The sequence below is a fragment of the Camelus bactrianus genome, chromosome 7 (genome assembly GCF_048773025.1).
Source record: "Camelus bactrianus isolate YW-2024 breed Bactrian camel chromosome 7, ASM4877302v1, whole genome shotgun sequence".
In the NCBI taxonomy this organism is placed as follows: Eukaryota; Metazoa; Chordata; class Mammalia; order Artiodactyla; family Camelidae; genus Camelus; species Camelus bactrianus.
In genome coordinates this window covers 21,180,857-21,202,638 of record NC_133545.1, presented here as the reverse complement: position 1 = coordinate 21,202,638, position 21,782 = coordinate 21,180,857, and positions in this window count along the sequence as shown.

Below are 21,782 nucleotides of genomic sequence, written 5' to 3'. Positions count from 1 at the left end.
GAGGTAAGTTACTTGAAAGTGCTTTGAAAAATGTCAAGAACTACACAAATGCTACGGCGAGGGTATTGCTCAGTGGTACAGGGCATGCCTAGCATGCGCGGGGTCCTGGGCTCAATCCCCAGTACCTCCATAAAGAAAAAAAATGAATAAAGCTAATTACCTCCCCTGCCCCAAAAAGATTAAAAATAAATAAATAAAAGAACTGAGCAAACGCATTCTGATTCTCAGTGGTTCCATCAATCAAGGAGTGTCATAGACATCCTCGCCAGACTGCGAGGGATCTGAGAGTTTGTCTGATCCAACTTTCATTTTGCAGATGAGAAATGTGCAGCTCAGTGAAGTGAAATGGTCTTTCCAAGACCACTCAGAGGGATTTAGCCAGAACGAGGGTCCTGGCAGGGGCCAACCATTCACTGAGTAACCGATATGTAACACTATGCTACAACAACCACCTGCCAGGTAGGAATATTAATTTTCTAGCTGAGGAAACTGGCTGACAAAGGATTTTTTAATTGATTTTTTTTATTGAAATACAATTCACATATAAAGTTCACCACTTAAAAGTGTACAATTCAGTGGTTTTTCGTGCATTCACAAGGCTATACAACCATCACCACTATCTAACTGCAGAACATTCTTATCACCCACCCCAGAAAGAAACCCCACACCCATTAACAGTCACTCCACATTCTTCCCTCCCACCAGCCCCTGGCACTAATCTCCTTTCTGTCTCTATAAATTTGCCTATTCTGGACTTTTCATAGAAATGAAATCAAGCAACATGTGGCCTTTCATGCCTAGCTTTTAATTCACTTTAAACATTTACATACAGTAAAATTCACTGTCTTTGCTAGGCAGTTCTGAGTTTTGACAATGTCTAAAGTTATGTCACCACTAACAAAATCAAGGTATCCAACAGTTCCCATGGCTTCCTGCTGCCCCTTGGCGGAATTCCATGGCTTCCCTGTAGCCAACTGAACCCCCTGTAGCCAGCTGTCCCCCCTGCTGCCCTGGTCCCTGGCAGCCTCTAATCTATTTTTCTGTTTCTATAACTTTGCTTTTTCCAGAATGTCTTGTAAGTGGAATCATACACTTTGTAGCCCTTCCAGTCTGACTTCTTTACTTAGCAGAATGCATTTGAGACTCATCCAGCTTGTTACCTATATCTGTAGTTCCTTCAACCACAGGTTGTAAGTCCACTCATCATCAGAAGGACGTTTGACAGTGATGAATAACGCCTCTGTAAACATCCACGGACAGTCGGACTTCTGTAGCCACAGGATTCAGCCAACTGTGGATCGAAACTATTTGGGAAAAATAATTCCAGAAAGTTCCCCAAAGCAAAACTTGAATTGTCAGGTGCAGTCTACTTACACAGCATTTACATTGTATTTACTACTGTTTACCTGGTATTTACATTGTATTGGGTATTATAAGTAATCTAGAAATGATTTAAAGTATCTGGGAGGATGTGCATAGGTTATATGCAAATACGACGCTATTTTATATAAGGGACTTGAAACTCCGTGGGTTTTGGTATCTGCTGAGGGTCCTGGAACCAGTCCCCAGGGGATACCAAGGGAGCAGGGCTATAGGCTTTTCTATAAACATGAAGGTTTCATTTCTCTTGGGTAAGTAGGAGTGGGATTGATGAGATATACAGCAGGTGTTGTTTAATTTTATAAGAAACTGCTAAACTGTTTTCCAAGGTAGCCATACCATTTTGCATCCCCAGTTCTGGCTGATTTGTATCCTTGCTAGCATTTAGTATGTTCACGGGTTTTTGCTTGTTTGTCTTTTTGCCATTCAAATAAGTATGTATGAAAAGTGTTTTGAAATTTGCCTAGAGGGGAGGATATAGCTCAAAAGGGAAAGTGTATGCTTAGCATACACAAGGTCCTGGGTTCAATCCCTGGTACCTCTAAAAATAAATGAAATAAATAAATCCCCCCCAACAAAAGAAAAAGTTTTGCTTAAAATCATACATATAGTGAGTGGCAGAGCTGATATTTAACTGTAATCTACCTGTCTCTAAAATCCATTCCTTTTCTACTACCCATACTGCTCCTTAAACAATTAATTTCTCCACCTTGACTCAGGGCAAGTAGCTGGTAAATACATTCAGCCAGTCAGAATAGCCTAGGTTGTGTTGCAGTAAGAAAAACAACAAAACTCAACTCTTAGAAACTTCAAATAACAAAGGTTTCTTTCTCATCTATTCTGCATATCCACTGTGGGTCAGATGGGACCTCTACTTCATGTTCTCCTCACTCCAAACTCAGGCTGATGGAGCAGACACTATCATGGCAGAGAGGAAGAGAGCGCGGAAGGGCTCACAAAGGCAGTTAAAGTGATGGTATCACTTCCACTTCCACCAGACTGGTCACACCCAATCACTAGGGATCAGGGACCAGGCAATGCAATCCTAGCATGTGGCCAGAAGGAAGAAAGGAGGAAAAATTTGTTGAACAGCTTTAATACCTACCGTATGTATTACAGAAAATGGTTGATCATTTAGAAGGTGCAGGGCAACACTAAATGGAAAGGGGTTCATATAAAGCATCACATTATTCTAAGGTTACTCTTATCCAAGATTTTCGACATGAGTTTCACAGTTGCCCCAGAAAGCCTTGGCTGGGTACAGAGGCCTGCAACCACATGGGCAAGACTTCCTGCTTCCCTTTTTCCTGGATTCAGGAAGAGCCTATGTGGCTTATAAATGTGGTTTCCATTAAGGTCCAGCAACAGATTGAAAATCCAGCCCTTCTGCTCCCTACTCCATCCCTCAGATTCATATTGTTATTCCAGCTATGCCCTAATTCCCTTTGATTTGTGACTATGGGTACAAATTTGTGACTTCATTCTGGGAGTAGGTGACAGGTACCCTCTGAGCACCAGGGTTATAGAGCTATAGGGCTCATTGGGATGGAGCAGGAAGCTGTGGGGAAAGACACCTCCTCCACACAGTCCTGCCTGAGGCCTCAGACTAGACCTCAGAGACTCTCCAAGCCAAAGCTACAGGAACAAGAACTGCTGAGTAGTGTCGTGGATCACCATGAGCTTGGCAGACAGGAGGTCTCCCTCATTCCTCCCATATCAGCTGTTGGACCATGGGCAGAAATTCTCTGTGTTGTTTCTTCATCTGGAAAATGAGGATGATCATGCCTTCTGTTAATGTGCTATGAGGAATAGTTTGTAAATGAAGCATCTAGCACATATTAGTTGCTTAATAAATGGTAACTATTATTATCATGATACTTGGAGCTAAATAGAAACCCTGTGCATTTTCATGAAGACTCTGCAGAGAACTGGTTCTAGGGGTCTGGGACTTGATTTCCCTTGACATTGAGCTATGTTCAGAGTGAAAGAATGAAGTGTTACTCTTCATTGGTTAATACCAGTGCTTTGTCTCCTAACTGCTGATATAAATATTTCATTGCTATTGTCTTCATTATGTGCACACACCTAATTTGTGGCTGATATATATAAGCCCACTATGAATATAGATGTAATTATCAAAAGTCCAAATGGTGATTAAAAATAAATTTAGAATTAGGAGTTGGGGATTAACAGACACCACACATTGCTATATAAAAAAATAGTAAACAACAAGGACCTACTGAATAGCACAGGAAACTACATTCAATTTCTTGTAATAATATATAATGGAAAAATAGATGAGAAATAAGCAGACATGTGGAAATCCTAACAAAGAACCAAAAAGAAATGTCATAAATCAAAAGCACAATAAAAGAAACAAGTTCTTAAAAAAAAGAAGAAATCTAGAGAAACTTTTTGCTATTGTCTACTGCCAGAAAGGTTTAGGTAAGTAAAAATTAGCTTTCATATCTTTTACAGTTTTTACACTGTCATTCTGGTTTTAATTGAGCTTGTAATTACTTCATGCATTATATAAAGTGGCTAATAAAAATAAATAAAATCTGTATACGTTCACAACTGTTTCAAAGCACATAGGTAGGATGGTGAGAGTCAAACCCGTCTGGGGCTGAGATAATGCTGCCGCCTTCTGGGACTTAGTGGTACTGCAGCAATCCCACAAACAGGCAGGTGGTTGGCGTTCCACAGCTCCTGAGAAAGAGCAGGTATGTTTTCATCTCAGCTGTGGGCCTGCAGGTCTCCCTATGGTGCACAGACCAGCAGAGGGCAGTGGCCCTCAAGTGTCCTATGGTTTTATTACTTTCTGAGGAAAGAGATCACATCATTTTCCCAACGATGCCTTACATTGATGCCATACAATTTAAACAGCATGTTCACACCTCAGAGTTACCCTTCCTTTTGAAGATCCGTGGAGAGGACAGGATCCAGGAAGCCTGGATCACAACCCCTGTCTCGTCGAGAAGGGACCTGTTTTGAGTGCAGCCAGGCGGGCCACTGGAAGGACAAATGCCCTCTGTATGGAAAAAGTCCACCAGGACCCTGCCTGATATGCAAACGAGAAGGACTCTGAAAGCAGGACTGCCTCCAGTCCTGAAGAGGGCTTGGGGCTCCCAAACCAACAATGGCTGAGAGGACCAAAGACAAGGCCCCTGGCTGGCTGACCATCCCTGGCTCCCAAAGGACATCTAGTCATCTTTCTGGAGGAGCCTCGGGTAACCCCTGAGGTAGCAGGTAGGAAAGTTATTTTCTTATTAAATATGGGAGCCGCCTACTCTGTGCTGACCGATTTCCCTGAACCCTTGGCCTCCCAATCCTATGTAGTAACAGGGACCGATGAAAAGCCCCAAACCAAGCAATTTACATACCCTCACCCTTAGCTGCCTGCTAGAAAATTTTACCTTTACATATAAGTTTCTGCTCATGCCTGAGTGCCCCATCCCTTTGTTGTGAAGGGACTTGCTTACTAAATTCTAAACAGTAGTCCAACTTGGGAACTCTTACAAAAAGGACACCCGCCCAGAAAAACAATTGCTCTTGGCCATAGGTGCCTGCCTCAGTACCAAGCCAGGGGAGGTCTCCATTCTCCATCCCCATATTGTTTCTCAAGGGAACCCCACTGTCTGGAACACTGAGGTTCCTGGCAGAGATGTTACTGTCAGGCTGCCTTTAGAAATGAGACCACCTGGGGTATAGGCAAGCCTCTTGACATCAAAGTGACATCAAAGGCTGAAATGAAGGTCATAATTAGAGAACCTCTCAAACCCAGAAAGGGTCCTCAAAAGTATTTGTAAATAAATTTCCAAAATGGGAGGCTACCTGTCTGACTAAACTGAACATAGCTGATATTTGTCGCCTGATAGGATTTTGAGGGGGAAATTCTTTCCTAAGCTAAATGAGGAAAAAAATAAAACTGTCCTTGTTTTACAAATCTAGTCTTTACAAGACCAAAGGTGTGGCTCCAGAAATAATACAAAGCCCACCAATCCTTTTACCACTCCCCAAACCTCCCTTACTCATCTTAAGAGGCTTGTAAGTATCTAGGAAAAAAATCTTTTTCTGGCCTTAAGGAAACAAAGTCTTTCTGGGAGGAGTTTGCCTGTCCTATGCCTTTGAGATGCAAATTTCAGGAAAGGGAGCAAGCAATTTGGAACTTGGACAATAAAAATCTTGTCTCTTTTCCATAAATATTAGTAAAAAAGTTTAGCCATCTAGACAGGTGACTTTGATTTGTTCCATCTGCCAGAAACCCAATTTGAATCTAACCTCTTATAACTGATGGGTTTTTACATTGTTATACCTGATTCACGGCTAAAATTTTGGAATGGGAACTGTGTGGTCTCTGTGTTTTATATGGTTAAGTGTCGAAAATGTATGGTATTGCCAAAAGTAATTTGTAAAATAGCTCTACTTAATTGACTTAAAGGAAATTAGTGCTTATATGAATACTCAGAAATATCTTTTAAAAAAACTGGCCTGAGTGAATTTCAGTTTCATGTGATCTGGGAAATATTCAGTACTAAATCAAAATCTAGTATTGAGCTTGTTGGTTTAATTAATATAGACATGTCTTTAGAGTCATCAATGTTAAGCATAATACTTCTGTTCTGGCTTATTAGAGGTCAAATAAGATCTGTCAGCCAGGAAAGTAACTCGATGTGAAAAAAACTTTCAAGGAAAGTAAATGTAAATGAGATAAGAGCTTTTAGGTAAACTCTTTAGGAATAATCATGTTTTGGAAGTGTCTATCTAAAATAGTCTCCCCAGATTTTGGTACCTAAAACTTGAAACTAAGTTAAATAAAGAAAACTCACTGACTATCTGGGTCATTTATAAAATATCGGAACATTAATTTCTGGGCAGGTCTCAGTTTATCTACCTTTGCCTTCTTAGGAGAGGAAGACTAAAACAAGTTTCCAAACAAAAATGCTGGTTTAGCAAATAGTTCATAATTATTTGCTTTTTGGTTTTTGCTAGAGATTAAGGATGTAATTAAAGCTACTGAAATAAGGGAAACATTTTAGTATGCAAGGAAAGTAAGACGTGTGCTTTCAGCAAAAGAAGGTATGAGGATTATTTAGTATACTAAGCTAAATATAATCAGCCATAATTCTAGTTATTGTAAATAACTCTTTTTATTGATTACATTGCAATCAGTTGTTTAACCATGCCTTTTAAGTCTTTTGCTGTTTACAGACAGTTATATTGTGCTCTGATGCTGTTGCAAAGGTGATTCATCTTTAGGAAGAGTCATAGAAACGTTATAGAAGCGGTTAAGATGATGGCCATGCGAGGATTCCAGCCCATACCACCCTTGGACTCAAGAAACAAAAAGCTGTCCTGCCCCTGGAGCCCCTAGATCAGGAATTCAGATTTTTTACTCCCTGATAGGCAGGGTCAGCACCCCTACTCAGCCCTGAAGTAGCTACGGAAGATGGACCTCCGCCCCTCTGCACTCTCATAAGATTATGGGAGTAAAATTCTGAGGGGGGAATGAGACAGGAAGGAATTGGGCAGGACATAGCCATTAAAAGAATGACACAGGGGGACAGTATAGCTCAAGTGGCAGAGCGCATGCTTAGCATGCATGAGGTCCTCGGTTCAATCCCCAGTACCTCCTCTAAGAATAAATAAATATATAAACCTAATTACCTACCCCCACCAAAAAAAAACCAACAATCAGCACCAAAATGGCAGAAAAGTCAATTCCCAATGGACCCTGAGGGCCAAGATGGCAGCCCTCCAGTGGACCTTGAGCTACATTATACACATTGTAATGTACTAGCCCACAAGCGCCATGACAGTTCCAAAGCTAAGCATGAAAGGTCAAAGAGAGGTGGTGGCCCAATTCCTGAGAATTCCTGCCCTTTCCCCAAAGTAATTGGAATAATCCTCACTTGTAAGCGTATAAAAACTGGCAATACCACTCAGTCGCTCTCTTGCCTTCCCAGAAGGCCACACTGTCTATGGAGTCTGAATCTACCTTTACTTTAACCCACTCCCCTTTTACATCTCTCTAAATAAATCTATGTTTACTCAAAAAAAAAAACAAAAAACAAACCCCAGCAGGTTCACACACACACTACTTCACGTCATGATAACCCTGTGAGTTAAGAGTAGACTAAAGTTAACATCATTTTATATGGATGAATAGAGGTTAAGAGACAGCAAATGATTTGCCCAAGACCACACAGCCCTTAAATGGAAAAAAAAGTTCTAGAGTCCAGGCCTTTGGATACTTAGGTTTGTGTTCTTTCTGCCTAATCATTATAAAAACATTACTTTTATTTTTAAAATAGCCTATTTACTATGTGTTAGGTCAGTGATTTTCAGCTTTGGCCGAACATTAAAATCTCCTGGGGTACACAACATTGTAAAATGATTATAAATCAATAAAAAATGTTATTAAAAAAAATCTCCTGGGGTACTTAAAGTAACTCCCATGCCTGGGGCCCATCCCAACCAAATACATCAGAATCTATGGGTAAGGTTCCAGGCATCCATGATTTTTATTAACTCCCCCAGGTGATTCCAATGTAGAGTATCAAGCACCATCGTGTAGGTGCTTTATAAACACCTTCAAACCTCATCACAACGCCATCAGCTACATATTATTATCCAGAGGTTACAGGTGAGGAAACCAAGGCACAGAAGGGATAAGTCAATTGCCCAGCTGGCCTTGGTTACTCCCTAAGACCAAAACTCCCAACCTGTGTGCCAGCGTGCTCCAAGATGCCACAGTGAGGTGCCACAAGATATTAGAAAAATTTAGATGTTGAGCAAAACTCAACATCTGTCAGGGATCATGTGAACCACTGGCTCAAGGCAGATCACTGTTTCTACAGTAGATGGCGCTACATTCCTTCCAATGACGTCATATTTTTGCAAAACTGGGTTTTTCCACATGAAATCAGTGTGTAACAGGAAATGAGTGTGGTGGTAGCTACTCTGACTCCAAAGTTAGGGAAGCAATGCAAAGCCCAACAGTCACAGACATCCCATTAGTAACTATGGTAAGTTAAAATGAATTAAAATATTTTTCTTTCAATTTATGTCTATCGTCTTTTCTTTTATTCTTATTTATTTTATTGAAGTATAGTCAGTTTACAATGTGTCAATTTTTGGTGTACAGCATAATGTTTCAGTCATATACGTACATACAGATATTCATTTTTCATTACAGGTTACTACAAGATATGAATATAGTTCCCTGTGCTATACAGCAGAAACTTGTTTGTCTTTTCAATTTGTTGTTAGGACATAAATAATTATTAAGTTGTTTGGAACTGACTACTTAATAAAGGGAAATTCGTGGCATTTTTCGAGAAAAAAAAAAGAGCAAAGCACTGACGCACCAAAGGCATCCACCCTAATGTCAAAGCCACACAGTGAACGTGCAGAGGTAGAATCTGAACTGACCCAGAGCCTGAATGCCTAACCTTCCTCTTCACTGGCTCAATCAGTAATTACACAATTACTTCTGTGTCCTGTCCTAGATACCAAACCCTGAATACTGAGTTAGGAGTCAGCCTGAGGTAGAGCTGACATAAACTGGACATTACTGTCAAGGACACCAATTATTACAATGTCCTTTGGCAAGTTACAGAATTCCCTGAGCCTCACTTACCTCATCTATAAAATGGGGGTAGCAAAATCTACACTACAGAGCTATTGTGAGGATTAAACAAGATAAAAATCGTAAAGCATCTGGTACAGAACAGGTACTCAGTAAATGTTCTTTCCCTTTCTTCCCTCCTCACTTCCATGACAGGCCTGAAGGCATAGGGACACACCAGTGTCCACGGAGGTGTGAAACGCACACACACACGCAATCTAACCGTCTGTCTATGCCCAGTCCTCCACCTCAAGCACCTTATATATATGCACATATATACCTATAATCACAGCATCTTGGCAATTAAAGCAGCACAAAATAAACTGACAAAACAGTGGAGCAAATAATGTAAGTTCTTGAACTTACTCCCCTTTCTCCACAAACCCTCCATGGATAGCTACTGCTACGAGAGAGATTCTACCAGCCCCACAGCACTGCGCAGACTCAGTAGACATACCCCACCCTCCCTTTCCAGTTGTCCAGTATGTCACTGTGCATAACACCACTGGCCCAAAGGGCTGCTCAGGACCTAAAAACATCCTCCACTTCATCTCAACATATCCACACACTCCTGCCATTGGTTCTCAGCAGCATCAATTGAAGCAATGACCACCTCCCCCAGGTGTTATTTGCAGGAGGAGACCCCTACTCCAGCCAATGTGTCTGAGCTTTCATCTTTAGATATTATTTCCTTGGGCTTAAAGCTTTTTTGTAAAAAAGAGAAGAGAGAAGTCTTATGTCTCACTTGGCAGGCGGTTGAACTTCAGATCAGCTTCTGGGAAGGAAGTGGAAGAAGAGCCAGTGTCCCTAACACACTCATCTCATAAATATCTAGTGAGCATCTACTACGTGCTAAGCACAGGGTCAGGGGCATGAGCACGGTGCAGGTACAATCACTGCCTTCAAGGCTTATGGCTTCATGGAGGACACAGGCTAGGAAACAGGCAATTACAAATCCCATGTGATATGCGCTAATGCAGGAAGGAAGTGTAGGCATAGAAGGGCACGTAAGAGGGGTACAGAATCCAGACTCAGAGGATTAGCAAAGACTTCCTGGAAGAATTGAGGTCTAGACTGAAACTTAAAGTATGAAAAGGAGTTATCCAAGTGAAGGAGATGGGGAGCATTCCAGGTAGAGAAAACAGGAGCACACAAAAAAAAGGTCCAGGGATGGGAAGGGATAGTGTGTGGGAATTAGGGGCCTACCATTGTGCAACAGGTTGGGACATGGTTATGATGTGCTTTCAACTCTTTTTTGTTGTTGATGTTCCTAAATGATACATTATTTGTTTTGATGCAACCAAGTTTTGTTTTACATTTTTTATTGAGTTACAGTCATTTTAATGTTGTGTCAAATTCCAGTGTAGAGCACAATTTTTCAGTTATACATGAACATACATATATTCATTGTCACATTTTTTTTTGCTGTGAGCTCAACTCTTTTTTAAGTCTAAAACCTAGCTGCAAATTTTCATTTAACACCTATTTACTGAGCCCCTACCACGTGCAAAGTCTTTGCTTGTGTGGGGTGTGTGTGTGTGTGTGTGTGAGGAAGCCTGCATACCATGGCACTGGGAGCCCCACATTAATCTTCCTTATCTTGCCATATCTGGACACAACCTCCTTAAAACTCTCATCATTCCAAGCTTGCATCCTACCTGGACAGCGGGCCTGGTTTGAGTCTTGGTTGTCATGTTCCCATAGTCAAGCTTTGCTCCCAGCCCTTCTGGGAAAGTTCCAGCCTTACACAGGGTTTGTATTAATACCTTCCTCAGCCCCCAGGGGAAGTGGGTCCGAAATGAGGCAACAAAACAAGGTGGCCTTGCACCCATTCTGAGTTTGAGAGGCCTGGAGACATCTCATTGCTCTCATCAGAAACTTACACATTGGGAAAGGTGGCAAAGGTGATATTTACAAAAGTAGTTGAGGGCTGGACACGAGCATTCTGACCATGGCTGAGGAGATGATTTGGCTTATTCGATTTAAACCTTTGGAGTTTCCAGGTTATGCAAGACAGGTTGGGTGAGTATTGTTAGAATAGTCAATCTCAACATGCTTGCTAATGTCCACGTGGTGGCTTCTGGGCATGATGTCCCTGGCCAGTCCTAATATCCACCCCCTACCCACACCCTGGGCCTCTGAGTTACCTAAAGCACACACCTCAGCCCTTTTGTAAAACACCAAACTCACCGTCTTTCAAAAAAAAATTACTATAAGCAAAATCAATCAGGATAGAAATTATCCCTAAGAAGACAGTGCTTCTGAGAAGACAATGAAGGCTTTAATATGACTGCCAGCCTTTGACCTGCTTGTAACAAGGGCAAGACCTATGCCCTTCCCAGTTTTTGGAACGACTCAGTCACTCGGGCCCTCCCTGCCTAGCCCAGGTTGGCTGACCTCATGCGTTCAGGTGGAGGCTGAGCTGCACAGGGACCTTTCACCTCCTTCCTGACCACTCATTTCCCTCCTGCAGCCGGGTCCCTACAGAGTGTGGGCAAACACCTGTCACACAAAGGCTGACTCCTCTGGTGTGTATTGGGGTAGTGGGACAATGTGCTGGACAAGGGATAGGAGTATGACAGAACTCTGCTGCTCTAAGGGGTTTATAATTCTGGCCCAGGTTTGGGGGGTTCCCTGGGGCACGCGTAGCTGTGTGGACATCCTCAGGAAGGCGAAGTATAGCTGCCTCACTGAGTTCTGGGACCACGCCTTCTGGAGGCCCTCCACGCAGAGGACAGTCTATAAGACAGGACCCAAAGGCAGTCGCAGACAGACCCCTCTGCTAAGACCTGAGAATAAGGTGTCCTCCAAGGTGCCTTGGAGTCCCTGTCCTTACCTCCAATCCCACCCTCCCCGCCCCCGCCCAGCGAGCGGGAATTCTGATTCCTGTGGTCTGCTGGGCAGCTGCCTGCCTCGATGTCTCTGAACCAGGGTAAGGGTGAGGACAGGTCCCTACCCGCTAAGGGCGGTCCTGGGCAGTTTCCGCTGAGTCAGCCTCGGGAGAGAGCGCGACTTGACCAGCTCAGGGCTCTGGCTCGCCAGCGGGGACTCGTCCGGTCACTGCCTCCCGCTCTGGACAGTCCCTGGCGGGCCCCTGGCTGGTGGATGGGCGGATGGATAGACGGCCGCGTGGGAGCTCCAAGCCCCAGCCTGCTGGCGGGGAGCCGGGAGCAGGCAGGCAAGCAGAGGGCTGCGAGAGCGCGCGGAGGTCGGGGGCCCCCGGATTGTGGGACCCCAGCGCTGTCCAGCCAGAGAAGGCACGCCTTGACCCCAGCAAGTCGGGGACCTTGCTTAGGTTTCCCTTCCCTCCTGGGACAAAGTTAGTACCCTCCAGGCACTTGGTTAAAGATTGTTACTTACCCCGTCCTAGCTTCTCCATGGCCCCTTCCCCTTTTAAGCACGGGATTTACATACACACGTGAAGTATGAGAGGGAGTGTGGGGAGTAGTGAAGGGCATGGATTCTAGTATCCTGACCTGGGTTTGAGTCCCAGTTTTGCCATTTTTTTGAGCTGTGTTACCTTAGTTTCCGCTAGGAAACTGTTTCTGCTGTTTCTAGGAGATCAGTTTTCTCATCTGTACAATGTACAGTAATTACTGAACCCGTTTCTTAGGATGGCTGTGAAGATTGAATGAGACAGACATGGAACACGCTTAGCACGGGGCCTGGCACGTGGTACCAACGCAATACATGGTTGTAAAATGTGCCTTTTGTGGGGCAATACTTTATCCCAAAGAGTAAGGATTTCACACAGAAGGAAGATATATTGAGCAGGTGGGTTTTGTGTGACCGCCCAAATCAGATGTTTTCCACCAGCCACTTCAGTTTCCTGGATAAGAGAGTCCCAAATAAAGGCAAGCGAGGAACAAGGATGTAAAGAGTGCTTCCTAAACTCCTAAAACAATGCTTCTCCCATTTGGATTCCCACTCCAACCCCCCTCCCCTACACCACCACCACCACGTACACACACACAAGGTCTCAGCCCAGTCTCCCAGAGCCACAGGCCAATAAGCAACATGGATGTCTCCTTGATGGCTTCATATAATCAGTCTATTAGTTTTTGGGTTTTTTTAACCATAGAGTATAGATTCTTCCCAACCCGTTTGTCCTTGTTGCCATTGTCTAATCTAGAGTCAGTTTCTGGAGTCACCAAAAATCTCAGCTGAGTCTGAAAAGATGAATGAGTTCACCAGATAAATAAAGAATACATCATTTCAAGTGCTGAGAAGAGCACAGGCAAGGCTCAGAGGCTTCCCAGGACACGGTCTGTGGGATAACATGCAGCACTTTGTAAAGGAACCCAGGTCCCAGCTGAGGTGCTATGGCATAATAGCTTAGCACATGGACTCATGGGCTACACTACCTGGGTTTGAATTCCAGCTCTGTTACCTATTAGCAAGTTACTTAATTTCTTTATATTTCAATTCCTCATCTATAAAATGGAATCATAGTAATACCCAGCTGCTAAGGTTGTTGGGATGCTTAGATAAATTGATATATGGAGAGAACTTTGAACAGTGATGGTGTAAGTAGGTATTTCATAAATGTTAGATATTACCGTTCACAATTCATATGTAAGCTTTGGAGTAGCACATAATTTTTCTTCACCATTCAACGTAAGTATACCCTGTCCAAGAAGCTTTCTTTGATTAATCTGAAATGGTTATTCATTGCATACTACCCCAACGCACTTCATTTCTAGATAACAACATTGTAACAAACTCATTCTCCAACACTAGCCTGGGAATTAGTCACATCAATAGAGAGGGAAATTTACTGCAGAAAATCAAGGATGTCTTGTGACACAATGATTCAGTTATACATTCATTCTGTCAGCAGATGTTTATCGAGCCCTTGTTATGTGCAGATACCGTGTTTCACACACCTTCCCCTAGAGCCCTACATAGGAGAATTAGGTGTAGGATGATTGATTTAAGGTTCTCAGAAGGACCAAACTTTGTCTCCAATTTCTCTCCTCCTGACTACTTGAAAGATTTAGCACTGATTTCACTTCTTCACACCCTTAAGAATTGGGTCAAAGTTCTAGGTTACCCAGAGAGGTCATACATCTGCTCTCCAACAGCAGTAGGAATTCCATTATCTGATTATCTTCTGGAGCAACTGGATCGGTACAGGGCTTCAGGGGTGCTGCGCACACTGGAAATCACGTGTTTATCAATTTGTGCGTGTTTTCCCTGGGGATTCTATGTCAGGCAACATAAGAACTAGATAATAGGACAATCTAAATATAAACAGGAACATCCAACACAAAACCTAAATCATAGTGAACATTCTTTCATATGCATAGCAGAACTTGAAGAAAAAAAGAAGAAAGGGAAATCTACAGGAGCAAAAGACAAACAAACATACAAAGCAAAGAACAAAGAGAAGCCTAAAAACTAGTGTTCTTGTAAGTAGACCCTGAAACTGCAGCTGTATTAGGGTGTTAACCAATCTTGATAACCAAAACCAGGTGTAGAGCTGGACCCTCAAGGCTGTGCTCTCCAGGAAGGGTGGGAGAAATCTGGCCTCCAGCAAAGGGAGGGGCCAGGGATGTGTGTATGTCTTTATCTGCATTCTTGGCTTAATAAAACAGTTTCCAGTTGAGAATTTGGGATCCTGTGCTTCTAGTGAATTTGAGAGTAGAATGTATACTACGCGTGGTCTGGGAAAACACAAGAGGAAAGATTAACAAAAATTAGAAATGGACTGGTGGTTCTTTGAAGAAGCTTTGCACAAAACTTCTCTGGAGGCACTTCCCTTCACTCCAGGCTACATAGGATTCCCACACAAAAGGTCTGGACAAGTAAAGCTCGAACACACACACACACATATTTTTTCTGAAAAAACAGAAAAAAGTCTCCATGAGCAAGTATCAGCAAACCCAACAAATTGCTGCATAAGACCCTTTTTGACTTCCGATAATAGAATTATTAGGTACAGAGTGAAAAAAAAAAGAATTTTTTGAATGTTTAAAGAAAAATAAGAGGAAACTAAAAACATGGGAAAAGGGCCATATTCTGTCCAAAAAGGTGAGGGAGGTTTGAAGAACAAATCAAATTGAACTAAAAAATGAAAGCCGTAATAATAGAAATTCAAAACTAAATGAGCAAGTTAAACAGAAGATTAGATAACATGGAAGACAAAATTAGTGAACTAAAAAAAAATCTAAAAAATTACACTGAATGCATGAGAGACGGACAGAAAGACGAAAAATGCAAAGGAAAAATTAGAGGGATGTGATGACTAAAATGAGTAGGATTGTAAGCAAAAGGGGGGAGGAGAGTTTAAAGAAAGAGAACCAGGCATGACTTTATTGACTTAAAAGAGGCCATTTTTAGCCTAAGCCATTTTGCGATTTGAGCCTGGCTACAATGCTTTCCATTGGACAGCTCTCAGTAATTAATGATCTTAAGGGATGTGAGGGAATGCAGGAAAAAAGGGAAAGCAGTCAAGAAATAATTGTTCAGTGATAAAAATAGTCCTAATACTTACTCAAGGGATATACATCACAATCTGATACACATCTTTGAGTTCTGCAGGAACTAAGGCCCCGACACAGGTGGGGGATGGAATGTTGATACTGACTTTTTCTGACGTCAGTCGACTAAAGCTTGAACTCTGTCAACTTTTGCCCCAATTCTGTGCTGAATTCTCATCTGCTCAAGCCCCTTCCTGAATATACACGTACCCTTATCTTAAAACTTCCCGAATTTTGCTGTCTAGGGAGACACTGCTTTGGGGAAGATCCCCAATGTTCTCCTTTCTTGCTGCAAGTAATAAATCTTTCCTTCTCCATATCTTTGGCTTGGTTGTGTCTCTGGCTCAATACCCACCTAGAAGCAAACCCAATCTTCAGGTGACAGGACTAACATTCATCGCATTGGCATTCTGCAAAGAGAAAATAGAAAGAAAGGCACAAGATAGTGGCTGAGGATGGTCCAGAAGCAATGAATGACATGAATCTTCACCTCCTATGAATAACATAACCTACATGACAAAGGAATACTATCTTTAAATATCTAATAGTAAATAATAAGCAAGCTAGAACTTATATTTAGCCAAACTATTATTTAAAAGTATGAGCAACCATGGAATGGGAAAAATATTTGCACACCATGTATCTATCCAGAATATGTAAAAAAGTCTTACAAATCCACAATAAGAAGACAAATAATTCAGTTTTTAAATGGGTAAAGGAGTTGAATAGACATTTCTCCAAAGAAGATGCACAGATAGCCAATATACATATAAAAAAAGATGCTCAACATCATAAGTCATTAGGGAAATGCAAATCAAAGCCATAATGAGATACCACTTCACAACCACTAGGATAGCTAAAGTAGAAAAGACAATAAAAAGCGCTGACAAGAATGTGGCAAATTAGAACACTGATACATTGCTAGTGGGGTTGTAAAATGATGTACCCACTTTGGAAAATGGTTTGGCAGTTCCACAAAATATTAAACAAAGAGTTACCACTCTTACTTATATACTCAAGAGAACTGAAAACGTATGTCCATATAAAAACCTGTACACAAATATTCATATCAGCATTATTCATAATAGCCAAAGAATGGAAACAACCCAAATGTCCATCAGTTGATCAATGGATGAACAAATGTGGTATATCCAAACAATGAAATTTTATGTGGACATAGAAAGAAATGAAATTCTGATATATGCTACAGCAAGGATGAACCTTGAAGATATCATCCAAAAAATTCTAGGCACAAAAGGTCACCTATTGCATGATTCACTTATATGAAATATCCAGAATAATATTCCTTTCCATAGAATTTTTAAATTGCATCCCCCAAAATCTACGTACCTATACATCTATATGTATAGATATTTATACATCTATAGTATATAGCTTTCTTTGGAAGAACGTACCAAAGACTGTTAAAAGTAGTTGCCTTTGGAGATGGGATGGATGGAGCATAGAGATGGGTTGAAACTCTTCTTTATTATTGAGGTACAATTCACATACAATAAAATTCACCCTTTTTAAGGTGTACAATTGCTAGGTCATATAGCAACTCTGTGTTTAATTTTTTGAGGAACTAGCAAACCTTTTTTCCAAAGCAGCAAGATCATTTATATTCCCACCAGCGGTTTATGAAGGTTCCAATTTCTCCACATCCTTGTCAACACTTGTTATCTGCTTCTTTGTTGTTTTGTTATTGCCTCTGGGTCTGAAGGTCTGTGGGAAGTGGCATTAAATCTTGCTTTTACTTTATTTGTATTATAGGGTCTGTGATCTTTGCATAGGGCTCACAGGGTTGGAAAACAAAACAGAACAACAACAAAAACGCATTCTGTTTACCCTTCAGAATTAGGAAATCAGTCTTATCCATACTAAAAATGTCCCTAGGACTATTTCTTTTCTTTCCCCCAGGACTATTTTTAATATTTCAAAAATGCTGATATAACCTATACACTTCCTCTCATTAGGGTTCCTATGCTAACAGAAATGTCAAGTGATTTAATTTTGACTAGAATTATTTAAATTTAGGCTATTTAAGAACCGAGAATGCATTTCACCTAGTAGCACAAACTTGGCATATAGGAAATGTTGAAGAGAATGCATAAATAATTGTTAGTTCTCACTTGTTAATCAAAATATCTAATTGGCAATTTTTTTTTGAGACAAAATCGAAATGTGGATTCATGGATGAAGGCTCATTAAAGGAGTCTTTGGTGTGAGAAGAGTGGGACCTTCTGCATTGGGTGGGATCCAGAATTGTGCCCTGTCCCTAAAGTTATTCCTCAGGTAATACTGATGGGAAACTTCCCTTTCAAGGCCTATGTCTTCCTTCCTCTGGACCTCAGCTCCCAGCTCCCCTCGGGTCTCACCCTGATATCCTCAGCCCCTAGAAGCTGAGTGTCCAGCAGCGCTATCCACCTCCCTCTACCCCCATGCCTTGTTCTCACCCCTTTCCCCAGGACTCAACATAGATTTCTGGTGTCCTAAAATGAGTTAAGCTGACACACTCCTGCAAATGTGTAAATGATGTCAATTCTTGGAATCCATTTCATCCCTTTTCTGGGCCCCACCTGACTCCGTCTACATTAGTGTCCTAGGGCTGCCATAACTAAGTACCATAAACTGGGTGACTTAAAACAATAGAAATGTATTTGCTCACAGTTCTGGAGGCCAAAAGTGTCAGCAAGGCCACGCTCCCTCTGAAGGCTCTAGGGGAGAATCCTTCTGTTCCTCTTTCGGCTTCTGGTAGCCCCGTGCTTTCCTTAACTTATGGCAGTATAACTCTGATCTCTGCCTCCATCTTCATATGGCCATCTTCCCTCTGTCTGTCTGTGTCCAAATTTTCCTCTTCTTTTTAGGGTAGGGCCTACCCTACTCCAGTATGACCTCATCTTAACCTGATTACATCTTCAAAGACTCCATTTCCAAATGAGGTTACATTCACAGGTTCCCAAGGCTATAACTTCAGCATATATTTTACAGCAACACAATTCAGCCCACACCGTCCTAATTTACTTTCTGCAGTTACTAGAATTATATTTGCCTAGAATCTCTGGAGTACTGACAGTGACTTGCTGGAAGTTCTGACTCTGTCTCAGTTTCTGCCCTGGGTGTTCCCCTACCACACACACATACCACCAGGAAAGGCTGTGAATAGGGCAAAAATGGCAGAACACAGTGCAGCCAGACTCAGCCTCAGCCCTGGCCCTGCTGTGTACCTGACTCTTTAAGCTGGGTGGCCTCAACCCGCTATTTAGATACCAGCCCTACTCATCTCAGAAAGGATTCTGGTCCCCGACTCCATTTCCTCACTTGTAAATTGATATAATACTATTTGGATTCCATGTGCATGGACTATCAGAACAGGGCACTTTCATACAGCATGAACAGAAGGGCTATTTGACAGTATGTAACAAGGAGTTACTCTTAAGGAAATAAGTGGATAAGTGTGCAAAGATGTAAGTATAAAGATATTCATTGCAACTTTGTTTATAACAGTAAAAAGTATAAGCATTCTAAATGATCTATAAAAGGAGAATTAATTTTAAAGAGTGTGGGTGTGGGAGTAGGTCAGGATTGGCCATGGGTTAAGGGTTATTGGCGGCTGAGTGCTGGATACATGGCGCTTATTCTGCTTTTCTGTCTACTTTTGTGTACGATCCTAAATCCCCCAGAATAAAAACAAGCAAAAGTGATTTCTAATTGAATTCTGGTTTTATGGACTCTTCTAAGAGTCGCACTGCGACTTCTAAGGTTATTTTATTGACATTTCTCTATCATGATTTTTTAAAACATCATCTGTTTCTCTAACTCACCTGGTTATTGTCCAGTATGAAATAAGTATGAAAGTCCTTTGACAACTGACAGCCCTCTGCACATATAAAGGGTGATTACAATTTATTCACTTTCCAAACATGAATTGTCATGCTTCTCAGTGGAACAAGAAATAAATTAAATGGTTTCTCTCAAAGTCTTCTTCCCTTAGACTTCTAGTCTAAGATTTTACTTGATTTAAAGTGATTTTTCTCAACAAGGCAATGAAGAAAGGGATACAAAGCCACGTGTGTAATTAAGGCTATTTGAGTTTGGTGCTGGAAAACACAGTCTAACTTGATCAAGTGTGGTGGTGGGAAATTGAATCAGGGTTTTAGATCCCTGGGGATGGAGTGGAGAAGAGACCCTGTCTTGTTCTTTACTGCACCCCCAGCACCTGTACACGTACCAGTACAGTCTCTGACACATAACATAAGGATAATAATAAAAAAATGTAACTAACATTGTTTGAACATTTCAGTGCCAAACACTGTACCAAATGCCCTGCCAACATAATTTCAGTTAATCTTCAAAACAGTCTTATGTGGGTAGGCATGATCGTTCTCACTGAGAGAAAACTGATGAGAAAACTCAGCTTCAGAAAGCTTAAGGAGCTTGTCTAAGGTCACTGAGTAGTGGAGCTGAGCTTTGACTCAGTTCAATTGTCCTGGAAGCCACTGCTCTTAACCCTAAAACACCAACATGAGAAACCCGGTCCCACTGTGTCTCCTCGTGGAGGGACAGTGAGGACAGCAGGCTGCTGGAGCTTCGTGATGCTCACCTCTGAGGTGGCCCAGCCAGCTGCCTCGCCTCTGATTCTCCTGCCACGAGCCACCTTCTGTCATGTTTGGGTCCCCAAGTGGACTTTTGTACAGAGGAAAGAAAGCACTTGCTGGCCATTCAGTATAAGGCCTGGCAGGTTTATTTCTCACTGTGATTTAATAAATGGAAGTCAATGAATAAACATTTATATGTCAATTTCATGTGTTTTACTAATATTGAGTTATCAAAACTACATATTCTATATTCTAAGTTAATTTTTCCTTCTCTATTAATGATAAAAGTAGCTGTATATAAATTTAAGTGACAAACCTTAAAGAAAACCAGAGCCTTGTCAGCTAAAAGTATGACTATACCACGAAGCTTCTAGACCTGTAAGTTGAATAATTGGGGATAGGAAGGAGGAAGAGTCCTAAAGACAAGTAGTTCCTCCTCCAAACTGCTTCCCCCAGGGTGTATTTGTAGTGATATTTAATGAATAAGTGAATATAAAAAAGAGGCAAGTAATCATAAACAAAATTAAAAGCAAATAGATGGGGAAGTATTTTCATAAATACAGTGAGAAAGGGCTCAACTCCTTAATATATCAAGAACTTGGAAAACTGATGTGAAAACTATGAAATCTTTACTAGAAAAATGACAATGCCAGGCAAATGCAGGATGAATGGATGAATGGTTGACTCAGATCTACTGGAGACATGCCTCTCTTGGAACTTAATTAGCACATTAACTTTGCAAGAGAACATTAGGGACCATATGAGGATAAGTGGACCTCAGGAATGTGAGAAGAGGGAATTAATCAGAGAATGCAAGGAGTGTAGCAGGGGGGCTGGTTAGATCTTTTCAGACAGGCAAGAAGATAGGAGAGGGGTTGCCACATGTCCTGACAGGGTGATCAGATGTTCCAAGTTGAGGAAAACAGCCAGGAAATCAGAGGTATTTGGAAGTAGGAATGTGGATTTACAGCAAAGGGGTTGGAGGGTGAGCTCACCCTCTGGGCAGGAAATCCAACTCTAGCAGGTGGACAACAGTCTTGGAGAGAGTGCTCGGGGAGGAGCAGGGCCAGCTCTGTCCTGTCCTGACAGGTCAGGGGAACCCAGCCTTGGGAGCAGGGTAATTTGAAACCTGGGCCTTGATAATAGCAGCAACGTACCTGGCATGTGAAAATGCCTTTTCCTTGTGAGAGACCAGGTGAGGTGACGTGACTCAGGGGCTTAGCAACTGCAGGGGTGGTTACTGAGCTTACTTCCAGGCCCTCGTCTTGTCTCTCAGTTCCTCAAATGACTTTGACTTTATGCCTTTCCCATTAGGGACCTCATAATTGAGACCTCACCCTTAGGAGATAAGGGTGACTTTCACAGCGCATGCCCTTTGTGGGAAGGGGCTGCTCAGGCGGGCTGGCCTCTGGGAACATGGCAGGACTGCCCTCCTTTCCTGGCTTGGAAGAATTAAGGGAGCTACAGGTAGTCCTTGTCTGCTGTTTATTAGATGATTCATTAATCCAGCTAAAGAACCTGAACTTCCTGCAGTGATGAGCCCAGCACATAGTATCTACACCAAAACAGCAACAGTCACACGCCCCTTGACTAAGTGACCTGCACCAGGAGGCTGTGACAGCCACACACTCAGATACCCTGGGGCACCAGAAGTCACATCGACAATGAGGACATTGACAGGTTCGGAGATAC